This window comes from Phyllostomus hastatus, unplaced genomic scaffold (assembly GCF_019186645.2).
Source record: "Phyllostomus hastatus isolate PE091 unplaced genomic scaffold, TTU_PhHast_1.1 phas_contig_10, whole genome shotgun sequence".
In the NCBI taxonomy this organism is placed as follows: domain Eukaryota; kingdom Metazoa; phylum Chordata; class Mammalia; order Chiroptera; family Phyllostomidae; genus Phyllostomus; species Phyllostomus hastatus.
In genome coordinates this window covers 2,584,070-2,608,277 of record NW_025333499.1, presented here as the reverse complement: position 1 = coordinate 2,608,277, position 24,208 = coordinate 2,584,070, and the positions used below count along the sequence as shown (strand labels likewise).

Sequence of the window (24,208 nt, the reverse complement as noted above, 5' to 3'; positions counted from 1 at the left end):
CATCCAGTCACGTCTCCTCAAGCCCTGCAGCTCTGTCCTGTTCAAACAGATGATCCAAGTTGTGGTAGGGACAGAAGACCAGGAAACAGGCTGCTCCTTCAACTCGCTGCAGGGGTCCTTTCTGACTCAGCTCCTGAACCTTGTACATCATCCCTGGCCCTCCCTCTGGGAAAAGAACGGGCTGATGAGCAAAGGACTTGACCTTGTTCAGGAGTTCATCTTGTCTACGAGAGGACAGGGTCAAATACTTACAATACACCATAGCTTTCCTGGCTTCAAGCCCCGTGTTCTTAATTTCTTTTTCACTTCTCCTCCCTGCTGCACCTTCTTTCTCTCCTCTATAACCCTCAAAAGGTAACAAACGACCAAGCACACAAGCACAGCTCTTGGAGAGCACAGCTCTCAGAGAACTCTAGGACAGCTGTGCAGACGAGACTGCACCAAGGACCAGAGCAAGAGGCAGGAATGAGTTGACTCAGTTCCCAGCCATCCCGACCACACATCTGTGGCAGTTAAAAGCACCTGAAGCCTGAGGGGCACCACAGTCACTGACCTGCCTTCTCCTTTCCCTGGACATGGACGTCTCGCCCCCTTTTTCCCATGTGTGTAACTCTGTTCACCTTCCCCCCATACAACCTCCATCAGCTTCTGCTCAGACAGTTAGTTACCTGGTCTGAAGTAGACAAACAGCATTTGCATGCAGCCATTCCTCTCTAATTAAACCACTTCAGTCAGATTCCTCTTCTCCTCAACTTCAACCAACAATGTGACCCAATTTCTTGGCACCCACTTCAGAGAGTCCCGCAGGTTCCCAAGGATGAGCTAGAGTCATCCCTGTGTCCACACACACACACACACACACACACACACACACACACTCCAAAGCAAGTACCAGTGTTCCTGATGAGGAGATTCCAGGGAGACCTCTCCCGACACACTAGAGGGTTGACATCCTCCAGACAGCCTTACCAGAGGTCTCTCGAGGTAGCAACTGGCGTTCTCATCTGAGAGGTGGGGATCATGTTTGAAAGTGCAGACCACTACACTAACCTGCCAGAGAAGGTTTCTGTCCTGAATGGCACCACGCTACCTACAGAGGCCTCAGTGGATGGAGTGACTGAAGTGCTACACTCAGGGCTCCTCAGCCACGTGATTCTGTGGCAGCAAAGAGCACAAGGTGTGGAATCAGAACTGGGGCAACTAAAGACTGTCCCTACATCCCTAGATGGGAAAAAAAAAGGTGTCTGTGCCTACGTAATACAACTACAAGTGTGCCATTACTTAGCCCGTGTAGGAAACACTCTGGCTTGCTATTTGGAAAATGTATTTCATGGAGAATTTATGAAGCTAATAACAGGACTCACATCTCTATGGAGCTCGGATCTTGGGGAGGTTGTAAACCATGCAGGTACAGAGCTCAGGGCACAGGCCACTCTTTTGAATAAGGCAGCAAAACTACATAAAAAGAGGAAAGGTTCTCTTCCAAATCACCTTTCATGACAACAAGCGCAGGTAGAGTCACTCGAGAGCACTGGGCCCTCAGCTCGGAGCTGACACTCAGTGCCTGGTAGTCCTGAGGATGGCGCAGTGCATGCGTGTTCATGCTGTCCTTCCTCTCCATTCTCCCTCTCAGGTGCACGGGGGGTCAGCACAGAGGACAACTTACAGATCAAGTGGACCAGGGGATACCCAAGTGGTCGTCCCAAGTAAGACAAACGCTTCCTGGAATAAATCCCTGTACAGACCAGGACAGGAATGAATTTCTGTACTTCAGTAGGGGCTTGAGCATCACCCTTTCCTAGTTGCATCCTCCTGTTCATCCAATAACTTAGCTGCAACCCTCTTCTTAAAAAGCAAGGAGACAGCAGGCCCAGAGAGCAAAGAATCTTGGAGAGGAGAAACGGGAAGGCTGGTAGAGTGGAGCAGGGAGGGAGTTCCCTGGAGCCCTGATCCAGGCCCTCTAGGAGGCCTACAGGGAGAAAAGGGGGGCGGGGGGGGCCGGGCGAGATTTTCTAGTCCAATCTAAGGACGCCTTTAAAGGTAAAGAAGTTGTAGGTGTAAGTGAGTGCAGATTACCTGTGTACACTATTATTTTGAAGAAACTTTTGGGTAAGAAATGTGGGACATGTTTGCAGTTATGTGAGGTCTGTCAAAGCGGCACCAGCACCATTAGTTGGACTTGGGGAGAGAAAGACCATTGCAGTCGGATGGGGCTGGTTCAAGCACATAGCTCACCCTCAGGTGGCTGTCACTGGGCCCCTTCCTATGTGTTCAGTGTATTATTCTTTACAGGCCCTGCCCCTCAGTGCATGGCCCAATTAGTCATCCAAGGTAGCAGGCCAGGGTGACTGTGGCTTTTAACCACTGGACAAATCACTTTAGGATATGCTGGAGAACTGAGGTCCTGTGCAGGGCAAGGACCTATGGGAAAGACTCCCACAGTGGTCTTCGAGGTCAGTTTTGGACCATGGTGGGACAGGATAGGGAGGACAAGCCATTTACTGCCAGGTTCAGGAGGTTACCAGTGCCAAAGGACCCAGCGCCCTAAAGGGCCACAACTCAGAAAGGAAGGACCTGGTCCCCCAGGGTAACCTCCCTCCCTGGAGATAAGATTTAGGCCTGGGTTCTATTCCAGGCCTAGAAAAGGGGCCACACCAGCTAGTGATGCCAGAACCCACTGCAATAACCAACCCCCCCCGCACTGCCTCCCTGTCACCGACCAATCAGTGGAGGTGGTCTCCACTGACCTCCACCCTATAAGGGCACAGCTGGAAACCTGGTGCAGACTCTACTGAGTCCTCCCCTAAGATTGCTGCCTGGAGACAGAGGTAACAGCCTGAAGACAAAGGATCCAATGGGTGGGCTCTCCCTGTGGGGAGCAGCCTGAGCCACTTTCCTTCCTTTCTACACCCCCCAGACCTCCACCCCTCATCTTTCTGCACAGGCCTGGGTCCCCTAAACTCCAAGGCAATGGGCAGCAGGCAGCTTGTCCCAGGCTAATGCCCTGAACCTGTCCCCCAAATCCCCCTTCTCACTGATTTGCCAGTGAGCTAAGGCAGCTCAGCCTAGGTTCTCCTGTTGCTTCTTCTAGGTCATGGGTGTCAAACTCATTTTCACCAGGGGCCAAATCGGCCTCATGGTTGCCTTCAAACTGCTGAAATAATTTAGGACTGTATACATGAAACTACTCCTTAACTGTTAAGGAGTTGAAATTACATTCAACCCTTTCAAGGCAACTGCAAGACTGATGGGGGCCCCCCTGTGAAAATGAGTTTGACACCGCTGTTCAGGGTGAAGCCCTTCCTTGTTTCCCCTGTCCCCACATGCAATAAATGTATCCACATAGTCACCTGGATTGGCGTTGTGGATCATTTCCCCAGGGAGTCAAGAACTCACAAACTGGAGCCTGCTAAGTTAGGCAGACCTAGTAAGGGCCCGGCCCCTGTCCTGCAACAATGGGCCTGTGCTTTGAAACGCTCTATGTTCTGTCCCTCCATTTTCTATAATGAGGCCTGAATGACTGCCATAACCCAACTACATAGTCATAATGGACCATCAAACACCAAATGAGCTGGGGAAAGACACTGTGGACACAATGTAGGGAAGCTGAAATACCTGTTGCTAAGCGACCTAGGCGGTAACCTAGAAGAAAAGGCAACTTGAAAAGCAAAGTCTTTCTGCGCGTAGAATCCAATTTTCACCGAGAACCTAGTGAAAAAACGTGAGCCACGGTGGCTACCCACCCAGCACAGTCCCACAGCCCAACTACCAATTAAGTAAAAGAATCAGGGCAGTTTTTTTCCAGCGGGAAGGGCGGGGGAGAGCCAGTCCAGCCCATGTACGATGCACCACTGCCCCCCTGCTGTCCAGAGAAACACGAGGCCCTGAACAGAAAGGAAGTGGTATCCTTTCTTCTGAGGCTGCACAGAGAGTCACAGACCCCAGTGGCTGCTGCACTCAAGGGCAGTGATGGCGGGTATCAGCGAATGGAGAAGAACCTGCCCAAAACACCCCATCAAGTCCATTTCCCCCGTGAATCCCGGGAACCTGCAACAGGAGCCGGAAATCCAGGCTCCTTTGAAAGTTGCCTCCCACAAGTGGGTGGTACCCTCCCTGTGATTGGCGAGTTCTGGGCGCGCGCGTGCTGGAGACCAGGGAAGTCTCTGCCAGTCTCCCCGCCAGTCTCCCCGGGAGCCTCACTGTCTGTAGGTTTAGTGCTAGATGCAACTACAAACTATCAGCTAAGGGAGTCAAACACTTGGAGCCCTGGTGCTGTGGACCCACTTCTTCATTGCCCCCCCCACCAGTACCTATGGCACGCCCTTCTCCCTTATCCGCCCCCCGCCACCCCCCCCACCCCCCCCAGCCCCACACAAGCCTCCCGGCCCCCCACAGGGCTTGAACAAACTCCGCTGTCATTTTCTCCTGGGGTCCTCACTCTTTGGAACCATTCCTGTGACCTCAGGGCCCATGAGCCTGGCCCTGTCCACAGGAGCCTCTACCTCCTCAGGCACATTCTTCCCTTCTTCTCCACCCAGCGACCCCATGCCCAGCTCATGCCCCAGCCTCAGGGACACGGTGCCCCTGCACGATAGCGGTTTCCAGCATCCTCATCTATCATCACCTACAAACCATGGCCACCTCTTCCAACACCCTTCCTCTAAGGTAGGGGTGTCACACTCATTTTCACGAGGGGGCCACATTAGCCTTGCGGTTGCCTTCAAAGGGCCAGAATAGTTTTAGGGCTGTATACATGTCACTGCTCCTTAACTGTTAAGGACTGGAAATTACATTCGGCGCTTGGAGGTAACCACGAGGCTGATGCGGCCCCTGGTGAACATGAGTTTGACGCCCCTGCTCTCAGGCCTCCCCTTAGACAGCCTTCAAGCCCAGGGGGTCCCTGGTGTGGACCCCACAGCCTGCTCACCACCCACACGGCCCCTCCTTCCCCAGCCTCTCCCAGGCCATCAGCTCCCCTGTAACACACCTGTCTTGCTCCTGTCTACCCGCTTGCTCCATGTTCTCTTGTTGGGCCCCAGCAGAGGACAGGCCCCTGGCTGGAGCACTCATGACGACCATTTCAGCCTTCCTTAGTTTCTTTAAATCCCTAACTAGAAGAGCATTGATTCTCACTTTCACCTTCCTCCTACCAACACCATTGCCTTCCTCACGAGCTACCCTCTGGCAATCCAATGAGCTTTCCTAGGAACACTTGCGGAACACAGAAGCACTGAGGTAGGGGCTCCCCGGGCTTCCCAAACCCAATGGACCTGTTTCTCCTCTGACATTCCCCTGCTGGCCCTGGGCGTGCCCCCCTGGTGTCTGCAGCCAGCCCTCACCTGTGCTCAGCATCCCTCTCCTTCCACCTGCTCAGGGACTGTGCTCCTGCACTTAGCAGTCCTCTCCTGAAATATCTCCTGCTCTTTGCAACACGGGACTGTCCCACACCAAATGGGGGACACCCAACCCCTTCCCACATGGGAGTCTGCAGCTACTGGCACATGAATGGATGGTCTGCAAAGCAAAATTGCTTCACCTTGTCCACAAACCATCTGCTCCTCAGTCCACTTGAGTAGGGCTTTGTGCCCAGCACAGGTGAGGGCTGCCTGCAGTGAGGAGCAGGCATTCCCAGGGCCAGCAGAGATGTCTGGTCAAAACCAGGTAGACTGGATGTGGGGACCTCCAACAGGTCACACACCTCACTGCGCCTGTCTTCTCCAGTGCAGTGGACGAGGGCCGCTAGTGAGGAAGTTCGTGGTGTAGGTAGGGTGAGGGGGAAAGTAAAAGGTGATGCTCCTCTGCCATGGATTTAAGAGAAAATATTCAGTAAGTTTAGACGTTTTTTGTTGTCAAGGCTGAGGTGCTCACACACAGGCAGGGCCGTGTCCCTTACTGGAGCTCAGCAGGACAGTGTGGAGCAGAGGGGAGGAAGGACCAGGAGAGGTGGGTGGGGGGGATAGGGTAGGGGTTTATAGCCCTGGGTAGGCTGCCTATGGAGAGGCCTGGTGGATGATTGGTGAGGCCACAGGGTCCACAGGGGAGGGGGCCCCCAAGAGGTTGAAAGCTGTTTAAGCAGAGGGATTGGAAGATTGGAAGGGGGGGTTGGTTTACAGGGCACAGTGTTGAGGTGTTGGCAGAGAGGAATGCTGGAAAGGACATCAAGGGGGGGGGGCTGGTGGTTTCCTGACATTGAAGGCATGACCACTGGCAGGGTGACTGAAGCTCAGGTCACCAGGAGGAGAAACAATGTGAGGTCAGAGAGGCTCTGTGAAGGCCAGAGCCGGCTCGTGGGTCCTGATGTCACCAGGAGGTTTCCCCAGGATGGAGGCTGACAGGGGGTAGGTGGTTGTGCCAAGGGCCCAGGGTATTCAGAGGCTAGGGCGGGCACAGGGTGACTAGGGACCTGGAACAGGCCCCACACCGGGGGCACATGGGGCATTTGGGGAAAAGGACCTTGACAGCACAGGCCCTGCCCAGCAGCTAACAGTTCGAAACAGGGTCCCTGAGAAGACTGGAAAGTGATGCCCGCCGGGACTCTGGCTGGGCTCTCACTTTTCCTCCTCCCCAGGGCCCAGAGCAAACCACCGGCAGGGCAGCCTCAGTCCTCTGGGGCGGGCTCTGGGACCAGGGACTTCCGCTAAGATTGCTTTGGTTCTGAGGGCGGGACTAAGGGAGCGGTGGAGCTGGTGTTGGGGGTAGGGGTTCCTGGGGCCCTTCCCTGCATCTTCTGACCACAGCTGTCAGTGGCGGTGGTGTGTGGAGAATTGATCTCTGGTATTTTTATGTTGGTTTTACTTTTGAAATTCGGTGAGAAAACGGGGCTTAAGGGGAAGAATGCCGGCGCTGAGTTTCTGTGGTCGGCAGGTGGCAGTGTGGAGCCACGAACTCTTTTCTCTCCCCCGCCCTTTGTGCTGGAAAAAAGTGCTTGGAGCCTCTTCTGGGTACTGCGTCCACTGTCTGGGCAGGGGAGCTATCGGGCGGTGCCTTACTGTGGTTGAACTGCTCCATTCTTTGGGGTCCCTACAGAAAACTGGGTCCCTCCCTCCTTGGTATCTTGGTAGCAATGGCAGGTATCTCTGCGGATTGGACCCCCATCCCACATGGGAGTCTGCAGCTACTGGCACATGAATGCATGGGTTTCAGTTCGAAATTTCTCCAACCTCTCTGCATAGCATTTGCTCCTCAGTCCCCTTCAGTAGGGCTTTGTGCCCAGCATGCCCTTGCACTGGCCTACTGGAGGCCACCAACAACAAATCCCTATCGCCTGATGGCACCATCCCTTTCCTAGGCTCATCCTGGGCAACTGCTATGGCAGCTCTGGCTCTGTTTCCCACTCCATTGTCTAGCCCTCTGTTCTTCCTCCCTTCTGGAAAGCAGGAAGGGTCTTGTGACACCATATTGTCCCTTCTTTCAGCACGGCAACTTCCTACAGTAGGCCCCATTGACCTGGGCAGACTATGGGACCAGGAGTCCACACGAAAGACACGAAAGACACGGCACAGAAAAGAGTGTCTGTCCCAGTCCCGGGGGAAGGACCTTCAGAAGCAGAGGCTGGCAGAGGTCGGACATCTCAGGGAAGGGAGGTGAGTGCGGAAGTGAAGAGCAGCTCCACATCAAGGAGGGTCCATCCCATTCTCACACGGGACACCTAGGAGGACACTCTGCTCAAGGAGCCAGCAGACTCTTGGGCAGAGGGATGGTGGAGTTTAGGAACACGGCCTTCTGGCGGCAGCCGTGGTTCCTGCCATGATGTAGGTGAGACCCCTGGGACCACACTCCTTGAAGGGACGATGTAGAAAGTCACTGGCCAGAGGCGGGGGCTCATGATGGAGGACTGAGCAGGCAAGGGGCCAAGGACGCTGCAGCCCAGGCTGTGCAGGGGGCAGCCCTGCCCCGGCATGGGAGGGAGGATGACACCCAGGTTCAGAGGGGTCAGCACAGGTACATGAGACCAGGTCAGCCAGGGAGCACCCGTTCCCGACCAAGAGGTGAGTGTCAGAAATGCAAGTTTCGCCTGCGCACCCCCGGGTGAGCTTCACCAGTTAGATCTGGGAGCCAAGGGTCCTCATGTCCACAGAGACCGCCTGGGGCACTGTGAGCCACAGGGGTGTGCCAGAGATCCCCTTCCTCTATCATCACACACTCATTAGCCACACACACCCCTTCCCCAGTGTGGAAGGAAGTGGGGAGGCGGGGCATAAATCTGAGCATGAGCATTTTCATGAAGCTCACTGAGCATTTGGACACATGGACCACTGCCATGGTTGCATGTACTCATACCTAGCTGATCAGAAGCAAACTCAGAGTTCCTTTACCCCCACCCCTCACAGGCCAGCGCAGGGGGCGGGCACTTCTGATGAGCACCAGTTCGTTCAGGCAGAAAAATGAGCCACAGTGCAGCTGCAGCCTGAGCAGCACCCGTGAACCTGGGAGGGCAGCTCCCCATCCCCACCGGCCCCTCCTGTGCCCACCTTCCAATCTGTCCCTGTCACAGAGGTCCTCAGAGACCTTGGGGTCCTTGCCTCCTCATCTCTTCAACCCAGGACAACGAACCGGACTCCCAAAACACATCACAGAAACAGGAGAAGCGCAGACAGACTCACAGAGAGGAGGAGCTCATGCGGGTTGTCACTGTGGTGAGCAGGGTCTGCTCCAGGCGTCCTCAAAGCGGTCCTCGCCTCCCTAGGCGATGCCAGGCTCCTTGTCCTTTCACGACACAGGCCTGCCCTTCCCTGGGGAGTTAGCAGAAAGCCAACATGGTTAAGAGCACAACTCAGTGTTTCCCTTCTTCTCTCTTCTGGAGGAAAATCATACCCGTGTCCTCCCTAGACTGAGTTCTGGGTGAGAAGTGCAGTAGGCGCTGCCACACCCAGACTCTCAGTCTACATCTCCAGCAGCCAGTGTGTCCTCAGAGAATCTGTTCTTCAGGGGGCATCCTGCCGTTGTCCACGGCACAGCCCGGCCCGGGGCACAGGCGGTGCCTTTTGTCCAGACAGAGAGCAGCGATCCAGCCCTCCCGGTGATGCGCAGGTCTCAGGCCTCCACTTCTGGGCAGCTGGGGTGCCCCCGGCCCCCTGAGTGTGTTTTCCACAGAGGAGAGACCATTGAATAACAGAAAATCACCAGTTAAAGGCCAGCAGCGGTATCCGTTGTGACAGTCTTCCTGTCCATGGAGCTTGTGACTGAGACAGCAGTTACATCCCCATTGCCTCGTTTGGTTCTTGCAGCTCAGAGAACCGTCTCCTCCACCCCCGTGCATCTTTAGGTGACAGAAGTTCTCTGCGGCCCCTTGGGTGCCTCTCATGGAAACCAGGGACTAGTTCCAAAGCAGACCCCAGGGCTCCCGTGTCTCAACCTAGGCTCAATTTGTAGGAAGGGCTGGGTCCTTCCGTTTACACAGCCGTGCTGCACCTGCTTCCCTTTGCTCACTTTTTGCTGTCTCAGGCGTGGTACTTTTCTCTCTGACCCCTGCCCCTCAAGTTGGGTTCAGGAGCTGTGGAAAGACAAGAGATTCCTCCACAAAGACCCTGAGTTCGTACAGAGCCTGGCTGTGGCCAGGTAGCAATGGCAGGCATCTCTGTGGATGGGACCCTGCTCTTCCATAGAGAGCATACGCTCCAGTTATTTCTGGGTGGCCTGAGATCTGTGAGTCTCTTGCACTTGCAACAACCCGCCTGCTCCCCTGGACCTGCGTCCCCTTGTGGGGATCTGGGACTGGATGGATATCCTCCCTGTGCAGAGGCCAGAACCACAGGCTCATCACTATCAGGCACGAGAGGTCAGGACTGGTCTCGTCAGCAGAGCTCAGACTGATCTTCATGGGGCCTTTCCCATAAACTGAATTATGTGTTACATCTTACCCCAGGCTCTCCCTTATTTCTTGGCTCGTGGTGCCTCTGGCTCAGTCTCTGCTCTAGAACTTGACATGCTGCATGTGTCTGCATGTCAGTGGATTCTGGCTCCTAGTCTGTAAGTTGGGACCACATGCAGTCTGTGATGTGACCCAACATCTCCTGGACACCCCACACTGGGTCTGGGGACAAAGCCTTTAGTGGGGAGAGGGGCGGCCTCTGACTCCCTCGGTTACCCCCCACCCCCCCCATTCTCCATGCTCCCTCATGTAGCAAAGTCAGCAGTTAGCACTGGCCTCAGCACGCCCCCAGCATGCCACATCACCCCCTCTCCCCTGCCCATCCTTCTCAGTCCTCTCTCCTGGCCACCGTGCAGCACAGGGGACCCCATGACGCACTCTCGACCACATCTACGTGCGTCAGATCTGTCTCCTTGATTAAAGGCTCAATTGTGCAGGGCCAGGAGTCTCTGCAATTCCTCCTCTTCCACCACTCCAACAGCCAGGCCAGCCTGCAGGGGGCAGGCGAGGGCAGACCATGGAAACCTTCAGGAGTGGTACACAGTGATTCTGGTAGGCAGGACTCACCTGGTGTGGCTGCTGGAGGGAGGCTCTCTCTCACTTTCGGACCTCTGCCAGCTGGGCACGGTCCCCAACTTCTCTGTACTCTGCCGTCCCACCTCGTGAACCGGGATGGAAGTCTTGCTCAATGAGGGGTCTGTGGCAAAGGATGAAAGCAGCTGACATATGGATGTCTGTAGCAGGTTCTCTGACACCCAGGAAACGATCAATGAAAGAGAGACGCCACGTGAGGCCTGCTCACCACACAGCCCACATGACCGGGCTGAGTTCGGCCTTTGTGTTTCAAGAGAGACTAGCCCCGCTCTACTGACCTTCTCCCTGGGGCTGCGCGCCAGACCTGGCAGGGTCTGGGCAGCTCCCAGACTCTCAGATGAGATCACCCGTTCAGATTCTCAAGCCATTCTATGTGTAGACAGCATACATTTTTGCGGCAATACAGCTCTGGGGACCACCGAGAAACACACGGCCAGAATGCAGAATTCATTTTCACTTCAGACGAACTGCACAGTCACCTCCTGGGTACACAGCATCGGATTCTGGTGGGCATGGGGAGGTAGATGCAGTCATTCATCCCTCTTCAAGTGAAAAGGCATTATGTCCAAACCCCGACTCTTAATAACTGAGTGATATTCTGGTTCTCGTGCAGCAGCACCGAACAAACTGCTGTTCATAGTCCCCATCCCGGGGGACACCAAGCAGCAAGGAATGGCCCCTGGAGCGCTACAACAGGGGCACCTGCACCATCCTCTGGGCACGGACTCTGCTTCCCGCTCTCCCTGGACAGCGGGACTCTCTGCCATGACCTCTGCGCAGATGATCAGAGCGCTGTCCTTGCTGCAGGACTGCCAACAGTGACAGCCCCCCCCATTCTAAATCTCCTCCTCCTGATCTACTCGGATCTGCGGCTCTGGGATTTAAACTAGGGATGTGACATCTGACAAAGAACAAGCCCACGTGGATAAACAAACCTGAGTTCTGAAGTCACTTCCCTTTAACACGTCTATTTGTTTGAAACGGAGGAGGACGAGGTACTCTATCAGAAACTCCTTCAAGGGGGAATGCTACTGGTGCTCAGGAGCAGGGAAACGCTGACCTGCATTTAGCTCACATTCATAATGGCTTTCGCAAAGAACACAAGGGTGAATTGAATCACCACATCCCAATGCCACACCCCCCTCCCACACTTCCGTCGCCTTAGCTTGTTGAACCTGACGTCATGCTAGCACACAGGCATTTCAGCATGCACAGGGCTCCTTCATGGAGGCAGTCAACAAAACGGCTCAAAAGCACGTGGGCATCAGCGAGGCATTCACACTGCAGACACACTGTACGCCTCAGTGAGGACAGTGTAGGGAGGAAAGACAGAGATCGAGGGTGTGAAGGTGACAACATGCATCACGGGAGCCAGAATACAGGAGTCGGGGACCACTGGTATGCAGTCTCCCTGGCCTCAGAATGCCCCAGAGTGGTGCAACTCCAGGGAGGAGAGGTCAGGACCTTCCCGGGATCGGATCAACGCTGATGGGACTGTCAGTCATAAACTAGTCGAGTCACTCCTCAGGCTACTGCTCACCGTTTGGCCCCCAAAAGGAATCCGCACCCATGACCCGGCAACACCGTGTTGCATCTGTCCAGATCTCCATCACGGGAGGTAAGACTGTCAGCTTTCTTTGAACCACTGTTTTCAGAGCTTCCAAAACGGCCTCTTGCTTTCCTGCCGCCTCTCCAGTTGGAGCTTCTCCTCTCCCTGCTGCTGCTGTTGGAACACCCCATGCGGCAGAGAGGGTGGCAGATCAGCACCCAGGTGGAGGCTCAAGCCACTGAGGCGTGTGCAAGGTTCTCCCGGGAGGAAGGACTTGGGGTCCCCCCCCACCCCCCGCACAGGAACGCCACAAACCTTCCACCCCCAGTTCTGGCAGTATGCACAGTCACACCGAAATCTATTCTGATCTCTATCGCCAGAGGAAGAGATTCTGATCCAGGAGTCTCCATTGAACTTGTCCGAGAAGTGTTCTCTTCCTCTGAGGGGATGTGGGCCTTTCCCACTGCCTCTGGCACAGGGTTTTCTCATCTGTGTACCGCTGGTGGAGCAGCCCCTCTGGGACGGGGACAGGGTAGTTGGCGCCAGGACTGGGGTTCGGGTCACTGAGGCTCATCATTAGCAGTTCTGAGAAGGAAGGGTGAGAGGTCACCCTTCTGCTGTGACTTCCTGGGACGTCTCTTCAGAGGTCATCGGGGAAGGTTCAGAAATCAACGCTGAGCTGCATTTCTGCAGTGGAGCCATGAAGGCCTCGTCTGTGCTCAAGGCTCCAGGCGGCCCCAGGTCTGGACACAAAGGGGGCGAGGAAGGTCCTCAAAGAGCTAGAAGGTAGCAAGGGACGTGTGCAGCCAGAAGAACGCAGACTGCAACAAATGGTGATAAGCAAGAAAGAAAATCCAACATTATTCATCCTAATGTTTCTGCCCCTCTGTTTCCTAGCTGTAAAATGGGGACAATAATGCACCCTACCTCCTAGGATTGTCCTGCCTGTTACACGGGATACTGCATCCGAAGAGCTCCAGAGACTGATGGCACACATTCGGGGCGTTAGAAAGGAGACCCACTGTTGCATGTACGTGACACGGAATGCAAAGCGATGGGCCACAGGCAGCCACGTTAATGCCCTGCTGACTTTTTACAGAGTATTCCCTGGCGTAATTGATTGAAGAACAATCAATGTATCACTAAGAGCTGCTCTTCTCCTAATCACTCCTGTACTTTCACAAAGCAGACTTTTAACTCAATTCTAAACATTTGCACCATGCTGACACACCCTCTGAAATTTTCTCCTTCACCCTCACTGGCTGTTCTTGTAGTGAAAAGTGTGCTCAAGACTACAGAAATCAGAATTCCTAGGAAGTGGAAGTAAGAATTTAGCTTAGCTGGCCCCCTAGTAACCATCTCAGTTAGGAGGTCGGTTGTTGAGGTGTTGTTGCAGTGCTGTGTCCCCGTAACCATTACTTTACTTATGAACGGCCCAAAGCACAAGAGTAGTGGTGCTGGCAATCCGCACACACAAAAGAGAAGCCGTAAAGTGCACGCATGTATAAGAAAAAACGCAGTACATACAGGGTTCGGTACCACCTGGGGTTTTAGGCATCCGCCAGAGGTTCTGGACTGTATCCCTGATGGACCAGGGGGAGTACCGTATCCCAAAGCACATGGTGAGAAGGTCATTAAAGGAATGAAGATGCCGCTACATTAGAAAACACCCATTTAAGGCAAAAGAATGCAGAAAAGGAGGAGCCAAAGAACAAAAAGACAGGAAACACAGAAAAAAAGTGTGATGGCAAATGTAAGTCCACCGATGTCGACAAGAACGTTACATGTGAATAGATTAAATAATCGAATCAAAGGCAGACATTGATAGACTGTGTTTAAAAACAACAACAACAAGATGCAACTGCGTGTCCTGTAGACACACACACGCATTGCCAGTGAAAGGAGGGGAAAAGGCGTATCATAAAAGGAGCAACCACAAGAAGCTGCAGTGGGTATCCTAATATCAGGCATTTTCAAAACAATAATCTTTATTATATATTTTTCCATTACCCTTTAGTCCCCTTATACCTCCCTCCTCCCAGCAATCACCACACTGTTGCCCATGTCCATGAGTCCTCCTTATTTTTGGTTCAATCCCTCCACCCGCTAACCTCCCCACCCAACTAGCTGTCACCCTGCTCTCCATCTATGAGCCTGTCTCTGTTTTGCTTGTCAGTTCAGTTTGCTCGTCAGATTCCACGTGTGCATGAAATCATATGATCTTTGTCTTTCCCTGACTGGCTTATTTCACTTAGCCTACTGTTCTCCAGGTCCGGCCATACTGTTGCAAAGGGTAAAATTTCCTTCTTCTTTCTTTTTGATGTGTAAATGTCCCATAGTTGCTTTATTAACTCATCTACTGATGGACACTTGGGCTGCTTCCATATCTTGGCGAATGTAAATAGTGCCGCAATGAACATAGAGGTGCTTATGTTCTTTAGAATTAGTGTTTTGGGTTCCTTTGGACGTATTCCTGGAAGTGGGATTGCTGGGTGAAAAGGGAGATCCATTCTTAACTTTCTGAGGTATCTTCCCCCTGCCTTCCACAGTGGCTGCACCAGTCTGCATTCCTACCAACAGTGCAAAAGGGTTCCCCTTTCTCCACATCTTCCCCAGCACTTGTTGTTTGTTGACTTATTGGTGATGGCCATTCTGACAGGTGTGAGATAGTATCTCATTGTGGTTTTTATTTACATCTCTCTGATGATTAGTGACGTTGCACATCTTTCCAGATGTCTGTTGGCCATCTGTGTGTCCTGTTTGGAGGAGTGTCTATTCAGGTCCTTTGCTGACTTTTTCACTGACTTACTTGCTTTTCTGGTGTTGAGTTTTGGAAGCTCTTTATAAATTTTGGATATTAACCCCTTATCAGATGTATGGACAAATATGTTCTCCCATTCTGTGGGTTGTCTTTTATTTTGTTGACGATTTCCTTTGTTGTGCAAAACCTTTTTAGTTTGATGAGGTCCCATTTGTTTATTTTTTTTCCTTTTGTTTCCCTCGCCTGGGGAGATATATCTGATCAAAAAACTTCTACCAACAATGTCTGAGAGGTTGCTGTCGGGCACTTACTTTTAATATTAAACACACAACACAGCAGTTCTAGTCCTAGAGAATTCTTTGCAACAGAAATGAAAACGAAATGCCCTCACAAACCCTGTACTCACACATCCACAGCACTGTTATCTCTAATAGCCGAACCTAGAAACAACCCAAATATTCCACAACTGGTGTATGGATGACAAAAGCAGACACCCGCACGAAGGATTACTGCACAGTAATCAACGGGAAGCACCGATGCGGGCGGCAGAAAGGGTGCGCGTCAGCATGCTGAGTTAAAGGAGGCGGACTCACAGGCTACACAGCACAGGAAGGCATGTAAGGGGCAGTCTGGAGAAGGCACCAGCGCAGGCACGGAGGTGTTCGGTGGTTGCCAGGGAGTGAGAGTGAAGGGGGGGGGGTCGGATGGGAAATGGCACAAGGGAGCAGTGTCAAATGATGGAAACCGTCTGTCCTCGTAGTGTCGCGGTTTGTAATATTGTATCCAGTTCTCGCATTCTAGAAACTGTATACGTTAAATATAAATTATCTCCATACCTCTCACATTTTTTTTTCAAAGGCGAAGGACTGTGAAGGAAAGTACTTAAATACTGGTTATTGTATTCCATTTTGACCATGAGTTCGTAAACATAAACGGCTACCTTGGAGTCCTGCACAGACCCGGCCCTCCCGCGGTATTCCCCGTGTCAGTGGGTGGCACCGTCGCGCTCGTTACCGAACACAGGAACTTGGTCTTAACCATATACATCTTCCCCTGTTTCAGCTGAACTCCAAATGCGTGCTGAGTTCTGTCCATTTGCCTCCCAAATGTCTGTCTAATGCTCACACTTTTCCCTATGTCTAGCGCATCTGCCGTAGTCCAAGGACTCTGTCCCTTTGACGGTCAAACCCGCTTTCTAACTGGTCTCTGTCATCTACTCAGGGTGCCTGTCTCCCTGCCCCCTCCCTTCCCCCTGTCTCCCCTCTCCCAGCTGCAGGGCTGCCATTACTTTTTAGATCAAGACCGCATTCCACAAGGGGGATAGACGGTAATAGAAAAGTCACAATAAATTTAGAAAAATAAAAGTAAACAAGTGACCTTTCAAGGAAAAATGCATCCCAAATAGGCTCACATCTAAGCAAATAAACTATTCTACAGGAATGCTCTTCAAGTAGCACAACCACCTAGTGCTTGTGAGTAAAGCCGCACTAACTCCATGTTTCCTGATTTCTCTTTCCTGACAGTCTTTCTGGTGCCACTCTAGACTGATCCATCGGGAAGTCATAGTATTTGGTCCTAAAGTACACTCTACTGAGAACAGAAGCACTTGGCACTGCTTTATCCCGGGGACTCCCCAGGGGGACACCTGTGGGTCTGAGCCCATGATGAACTGGTACCCGGGGCGTCCGTGTGCCCTACGATGGAATAATTCCTGTCCCTTGTAGGCTAAGAGGACAGGGTTGTGCCCCAGTAGCAGAGACTAGTTATACCTATTTGAGTCTTATCATTCTTGTCATCCAGCAAACCATTCTACTTTTAAGCTTTAAATTGATTGCCATTTTATATATAATAGATATATAATTGTATATATAATTATAATAACTTTAATATTAGGTTCCATCAATACAAGGTACGATGTTTAAAGAAAAACTTACGAACTAGAAGACAAAAAGATCCCACGATCCCACACACGGACTTCAAGGCATGTCCACCCCCCGCCTGCCTCACTGGCAATGTGGAAAGGAGAGCTTCCACATTTTGTGTCTCTTGTTGGCTTCTCTCACATCCTCCAATTTCCCAAGCTTCTCCACTTACACTGTCCCCTCTTCCTGAAGCTCTTGATGGGGAACTCCTGTGCATCCTTCATACTGCAACTCAACCAATGCCTCCTCCAGGAAGACTTCCCTAAAGATTGAGCTAAAGTCATTTCCTCCCAAGCCCTGGAGTGCGCCCCTTTGGTACCACCCGCCGCAGCACTAATTTCTGTATTCATTACTGATCACTAGATTCACTATTGTCTCATGATTTCACATAAAATCCATGAGGGAAGGAATGTGTCTTTTTATGTGTCCTTGTTTTAATTGTAACACCCAGGCACCCAGCCCAGTGCCTAGACCACACACAGAGCTTAGTGCACTGTAGTTACATAAATAAAGACTGTCTTTCTCTATATTTGTTAAACACACACACACACACACACACGCACGCACGCACACACACAGTAAGCATCAGAGTTGTCCGTAACAGTCGCCCTGACCTGGACTAGAAGGTTGGCGAGTATGGGTGGTTCTGCTAGAAGCTTTCTGCGCCTGTCGATGCTAAAGGATGAGTCCTTCGTGCCATCACACACCCAGAGGCCCCTTGCTCACACTGACGGTGGGAGATCGGCACGCTCATCACTAAGTGCGCTGATGCCCTCCCAGACCTTGGACCAGGACGCCCTCTCACCACCACAATGGACCACTTGATCCTCCTGCTAGAAAAGCAAGGCCAGAAAACGGACCCCCAGCTGTTTATTCCCTCTTAACGTGTCTTCTCCCCTTTGCACTCACTTCCAGGTTTCTTCTTTGAGTCACCCAGGCCCACTCTGCCAATTCCCCACTGATCACCCCCAGCACCTGCATCTGGCTCTCTGGGCAAGGATTTCCCAGGGAGGGTGGCCCTAACGACTGCACTTTCTTTCTCGTTTCCCTTTTGAAGCTGCAGGCTTCCGGGAATTGAAAAGTGCTCCCGAACACCCACAAAAGGAGCCCTGCAGCCGGTGAAGGTGCGACTCTCACCCTCAGCTGAGCTCAGAGCATTGCTGCCTCAGGAGAACCACACTCTGCCCCACTGCAGCCCGTGAGCCAGAGGAGAGGGCAGGTCTGAGAAGCCCTGATGCACACACTCCTCTCCAGAGACAATGTCTCTATCAGGGACGTGTGGGCTGTGTCCGGGTTGCTTTGGGGCCCGTCCTGATGGAGGCAATGTCTCAATACCTGCGGACTTCGCTGCCCTTCCACCTGGACCTCTCTGCTTCCCCACAGCTCCTCTCTACTGCACTGCAGCTCCATCTCCTGCTTTCAGAGCACTGATGGCTGTTCCACCTGATGACGATCTCCAAACAATGTTTTACCCTCTGGCATCGCGATACCTAAGACAATGAAACTTCAGAAAATCCATTTTAAAAAGCAGTAATAGGAACACTGGCTATGTAATAATGATGACACAGCAAATGAAAACAGTAAGTAATGTTATTTGAAAACTATCTATAGAGTTTCACACGTGGAGACAATGACTTAGTACGTGGTTATTCCCTCCCAGGCCTTTTTCTATGCATTTTTACAATTGTGAGGTTGGGAGGGGCGTGTAATGACTTTATAATGTCGTAGCGGTTGCTTTGTTTGCTTAGTTAATACCGCAAGCTACCCTCCACAACGATGACGACGACGAGACTGCTGGTGCTGACATCGACAGCAGCAAATACGTGCAGATGCCTTGCTACGGTTCAGAGACCGTTGTCTGATGTGTGCACACTGACTCATCACCCACGGTACGTCATGCACTTAGGAGACACCACGGTCAGTCCACGCCCACACCCAGTGTAATCTGACGAGTGCTGCCGCACCGCTCATGGGCTGTTGATGCAAAAGCACCTGTCACTAAGTGCCTTCCGGAGTTCAGGGGCAGGTCCCACCTCTCTTTAGGGTCCTGTCTGGTCTCGGCACAAATCTGACTCTGACTTGCTAGCCAGGTGACTTCGCGTACGTTGCTGCACCTGTTCAACTCTGTCTCAGTTTCCTCATCTGTAAAAAGGGCTACCATTAAAGTGTTTACTTGACAGTGTTGCTGTGAGTACTCACTGACTTCTAAAATTCTATGTGTAGCGCGAGAGCCGAAAACAACGCCAGGCCCAGGGCAAGCCTCCAAGTGCGAGCTTCTGTTCTCTCGCCCCTCCACGTGTGCTTTCCGTTCGCTCCCCGCAGTATCCCTCCCTCCCCTTTGCCCCCTCACTCCTCTCTCCCTGCCCCACCCCCACCTTCACCCCCCTGGTGTCCACCCCGCCCTTTCTTCCCGAGGCACGTTCTTCAGACTCTCCACTGTTTCCCACTCCCCACCATTTAGTTCAGGTAATAGTAATACATCAGTCTTCTGTTGGATAAATAAGGAACACGAAAGGTAGGCAAAATAAACGCAACAAAGCACGATGTGAAAGCCGCACAAGAAGTGAAGTGCGGCTGGTGAAAGTTTGACTGTGAACAGTTTGGTGTCTTTACCTGATGCGCATCTTCACAGTCTGACCTGGGAGAACTGGACTTGATGGAAATACCAGCAGTGAAAGAAGCCACATGATGAGGTTCCCTGGCCTTGCCATTTCGGTCTTGAACCTACAAAATATCGTAACCAAGGTCACCCCAATAAATTCAATGGAAACGAAAAAAGGATTTAGAACAATGTACATACTCATGTTGCAGCAGAATCCCGGGACCCCTTAGTTTTCCGAGCATTACACAAATCCCACCAACAGGTCGTTGGGGTTCTCATTCCCCAGAGACATCGTCCATTGGAGCCCGTGACGGTGCAGCCCAGGCACTGCAGGCCGGCCTCACACCAACCCTCCAAGGGGGGCTGCACACTCGTATGCCAATGAAACATGCCCTGGCCCACGCCCCTGACACTCAGGTCTTGAGTCTCGGAGGAGCCGGGGTGATAGCGCAAACTCCCTCCACTGAGTCCAAGATCCTCCTGACACCGTCTCTAGGGACCATGCTCCAGGGAAGTGTGGGAATGGCGACAATATTAACAGTAACGACAGCAGCTGGAACGGGCTGGGACCTCTCCATATGCCAAGCACTATCTGGACATCTTTCCCTCTGTCTTCTCACAGTCAGTGCCCTACTGAAGTGGCTACATGTCCTAAGTAGTGCTTCCCTTTCAATAATGGAGACATCAGGCACAGAGACACTAAGTAATTTGCTCGGTGTTTCCCAGCACTAAGTGCTGGAGCTGCTGGTCAGGAGGCATTGTGGAAAACTCACTGTGGCCTGTGTTTGTTCAGTCAAGGGTAAGATCCAGTAGCCACCGCACAAGGTTCAGATGAATGGCAAACAAGCACCACATGTGGGTTCTACAGCATGGGACGGCTTGGCAAACAGAAATCTGATTTCAACAGAGGTCTTTCAGCTGGAAGCTTGACGAGATTGGGATCAGGGTACTTTGTGGAAATGACAATCTGGGAGCCTCCTCACAAGAGCAGGCAGCACGGCAGTGTCCTGGCGGCAAAGTCTGGCCTTGGGTCTGTGCATCAGAGAGGGCACCAAACCGCTGTCACTTCTATACCCTCACAATGGAGAGAGAGGCCCAGCAGCAGGGAAGATAAGACCAACACCCTGTTCCGGGGGGTTCCCAGAGAACCTGTTCCCATCAGTCAGAACCCTCGATCTTTTACGAACCGCGCATTCTGTGATCCACACCCAGGAATCTGGGCGTGGCCACAACAGTGCCCTACACACTGATGTTTTACTCTGCTAGGAACTCTCAGGAACATTAGTAAACTGCTGTGGTGGCCAGCCTGCCTCTAATGTACGGCCTCTCTGGGAGAGACACAGGGTTGAGAAGAGCAACCTGAAAGCTCGCAAGAACGTGACATGAGGAACCCAGCACGAGAGTCAAACAGAGGGCAGGGCAGCGGGTCTGTGCAGAGACCTCACGGCCCCACTGGTCTTGTTCCCTGAAGGCTTCAGTTTCTCTCACGTCCATTGTCTTCGTGACCAGTGGATGGAAGTAGGGACAGGAGATGACATTTTAGACCCCATAATGCCACAGGCTTTTCTCAGGGACCGTGTGAGGCACAGGACGTGAGGTTATGCCTCCAATGATCACCGCCTCCTCTCAGCCTTTGGTCCTTTCTTGCACCCAACTCCATTGTATGCAAGCCCAGGGCGACCAGAACTTAGGGCACATGCCTTCCCTTCACCTATCAGACACCTGCCCCTGACCCAAGGAGGTCGTCTCTCCCCCCTCTCAGCTGTCCTTCACCTGATCTCACCTGCTCTCCCAAGTCACACAGCTTTCTCCACCAGCTTAGAGACCTAGCCTGCCCCTTCACTCTGGTGCCCTAGCCCAGAGAAGGCTTGTTCCCACAGAGAAGGACCCCAGTCCCAGGACCCGTACAGGACCATCTGGGCATCAATGTCCCCTGGCAGGGGCGCGCGCACACACACACACACACACACACACACACACACGGTATCGGCCAACCATGAGAAAGAAGATAACCCTGCTTTTTGCAACTATGGATGGACTTTGAAGGATCTGTGCTAAGTCCAACAGAGAAAGACAAATACTGTAGGTTCTCTCACATGTGGAAGCCAAAACATCCAAACTCACAGAAACAGAGATTGCAATGGTGGCTCCAGGGCCTGAGGAAAATGCTGGGCAAAGCGTGCAAACATCCAGCTGCCAGATGAGTAAGTCGTGGGGATCCAAGGCACCACCTGGTGACCTCAGTCAGCAACAGTCTGATGTGTAGTGAGCGTTGTTCAGAAAATCGGTTAAATCTTCTCACCACTCACACAAATGGTCATTATGTGAGGGGATGGAGGTGCTATCAAACCCTTTGCATCATCATTTCCCTCTGTGTGTGTGTGTGTGTGTGTGTGTGTGTGTGTGTGTATGAAATCATCTCGCTGTACACCTTCAACTTACATATGTTACATGTCAGTAATATCTCAAAGCTCAAAACACAAACTTGTCCTCATTCTGTCAAGTGTGCCCCCTGACATCGCCCCAGTATTCCTTGAACTCACCCTTTACTGGCAGCACACATTGAGCCGGATTCATCGGTCCTTTCCCTCCTGCAGCACTGCAACCAACGCTCGGTGGAGAATCACGTCTAGAAGCCGGGATCCGGGGGCTGGTTGTGCTATTGCTATCGCAGTGTTGCTGTAACCGAAACCACGTACTGGAATAGATGCATGTGCCCAATCACACACATAAATATGTACATCTACATCCATCAACCTGCCCGTGGGTACGCATGTACACATACTGAAAGCCATGCGTTCACACGGAGGCCTCCAATTCCAGTCTAACACCTCAAGGTTTGTTCTTGTTTTCTTCTTTTCCACATTTGACGCCGCCCTTTCTAATCTGACACTCATGGCTCCCACTATCCTTATGCATTTACTGAGCCGATGAATCCCAATGCATATAATCCATCCCTTCCCCACACAGAGGCCGTCCTCACATGCTGTGCTGAAGAATGCCCTGCCCTTGACCTCCGCAACCCACTCAGCATTGCATCCCTCAGCCAGGTAGCCTTCTCCACCCAACCCCAGGGACATCCTGCTTACCCCCTGGGGCTCTGTCCCCCCACCACAGCCAGTGCCTCTGTCCACATGCCCTGTCCACTGGGCCTGGTCTCTGACCCTGCAAGTTGCTTTCCTTGCTCTGCTGCACCAGACAGGACAGCTTTAGGACACAACTGCTCTGGCAGAAAAAAAGAAGGGAAGTGAAATGAAGGGCAGGGAAGGGGAAAGGGGAACACATTTGAGTACAACCAGTCAATGAAGGTCAATCGGGCCAAATCACAGCAATCCTATGACGCCCCAGCTCTTTTCCTCACTGTTCTCCAGCCTCCCCTCCTGCCTGTCTCCTCTGCCCCGGGTCCTCCCTCATCCCTAACATGCTTTCCTCCATCAGGAGTAGAAATGCCACCACAGGGCCTGACTCCTGTATTATCCTAAATTATATCGGCAGGGTGGCTGACACTCATTGTGCATGGTGTCCTTCCTGAAGCTCTGACCCTCAACCCTCTGCCTCTCCTGAACGAGTGGAATGTTTCACCCCTCTTTTAGCAATTTTGGGTGTGAGCAGGAGAGCAAGGTCGAGCCACTTCTTGGAGTTTCAGGTCCTTGGTCTGGAACAGGAGCGTGACCCAACTCCCTCACAGGTCGGAAGAGAAAGAGAGATGGCAACGCCAGACACCTCGCCTGAGCACTACGTGCCACACCCACTGAAGAGGGCTTCACCAGCATCACGGGGCTCCCCGATGCCCAGGAGCACACCAAGCGGATTTCCCATCAGCATCGTTGCACTTGCTGGTCCTTCTGCCCGGCCAGCCCTTCCCCCAGGGAGTCCACGGCCTGCTCCCTCTCTGCCTCCAGGTTCTCTGCTCAGCCATTGCCTTTTCAGGGAGACCGTCCCTGACCACAGTGAGTAAAACACTCTTTCCCCTGAGCTGGCCTTATTTTTCTCCACAGCACTTGCCACTCTCAGATATGTTTCAGACTTACTGACCAACTCCATGAAATCAGAGACTTTGTCAATTTGCTTTCCTTCCCTGTACCTCCAAAGTCCTACAGCAGTGCTCAGGCGTACAGCAGGTGTTCAGAATGTCCTTGGGGAAGACTGACTGGGAGCCAAGCCCTTTCCACCCATTGCTGACATGCACAGTGCTCTCCATATGGGTACTGGCTTTGTTTTATTGATTATGATACATATTGAGGCTCAAGGAGACAAGTGACTTGCCCAAGGACACACAGCCAAGACTTGGGGGCTCCAGATTCCAAAACCCTCGTTTCCCACACAGAGACCTCACAACCAAAAAACATAAAAGCTCTCACCGGAGACAGACTCAGATACCCCAAGACACCAGAAACAGCTCACTGAACACAACCTGAAACAGACTCTCTGTACAGAGAGCGCACTGCTTGAGTCACAGACTCCCAAACAGAGCAGAGACCATACCCAGTGACACAGCCCCTCCCCAACAGACCAAAGTCCTCATCCCTGGAAACAAAACTGCCCACGCCTCACACCCCAGACACAGACATCCGAGGCATGCAGACACCTCCCAACTCAGTACGAAGACTGCACAAACAGAAAGGCAGAAGTTCAAATAACTCAGAAACACCACAGACCCTTAAGATAATGTCCCCAGACAAATCAGAGAACCTACACCCTGGACACAGACTGCCCAAACAGCTCAGGTACAAGTAAGTACACCTTAGGATAAAACCCCCCGCACCCCCAAGCACTTCAGAGACGTAACAACTTGGGACCTAGAAACACCAACTGCCCAGAGACCTCATACCCTGGGTGCAGACACCTGCAGAGAGACCACGCCCAGGGACACCAATGCCCAAAAGCTCAGAAAATGCACACCCAGCTG

At 52.5% G+C, this 24,208-nt stretch overlaps 1 long non-coding RNA gene across 3 annotated transcripts; it reads right to left on the bottom strand.

Annotated features, from left to right (window-relative positions):
* LOC123814513 lies at nt 1-21,909 on the bottom strand. 3 transcript variants are annotated; one of them, XR_006784926.1, is made up of 7 exons: nt 21,843-21,909; nt 19,311-19,421; nt 18,033-18,187; nt 10,744-10,968; nt 10,439-10,568; nt 8,604-8,732; nt 1-165 (listed from the first exon to the last, which is right to left on the bottom strand). It is a non-coding gene; the product is annotated as an uncharacterized LOC123814513 (long non-coding RNA). The 3 variants fall into 3 exon arrangements; XR_006784925.1 differs by lacking the exon at nt 1-165 and adding an exon at nt 6,195-7,683; XR_006784927.1 differs by lacking the exons at nt 1-165; nt 18,033-18,187 and adding an exon at nt 6,195-7,683.
* Between the last annotated feature and the right edge of the window lie 2,299 nt (nt 21,910-24,208).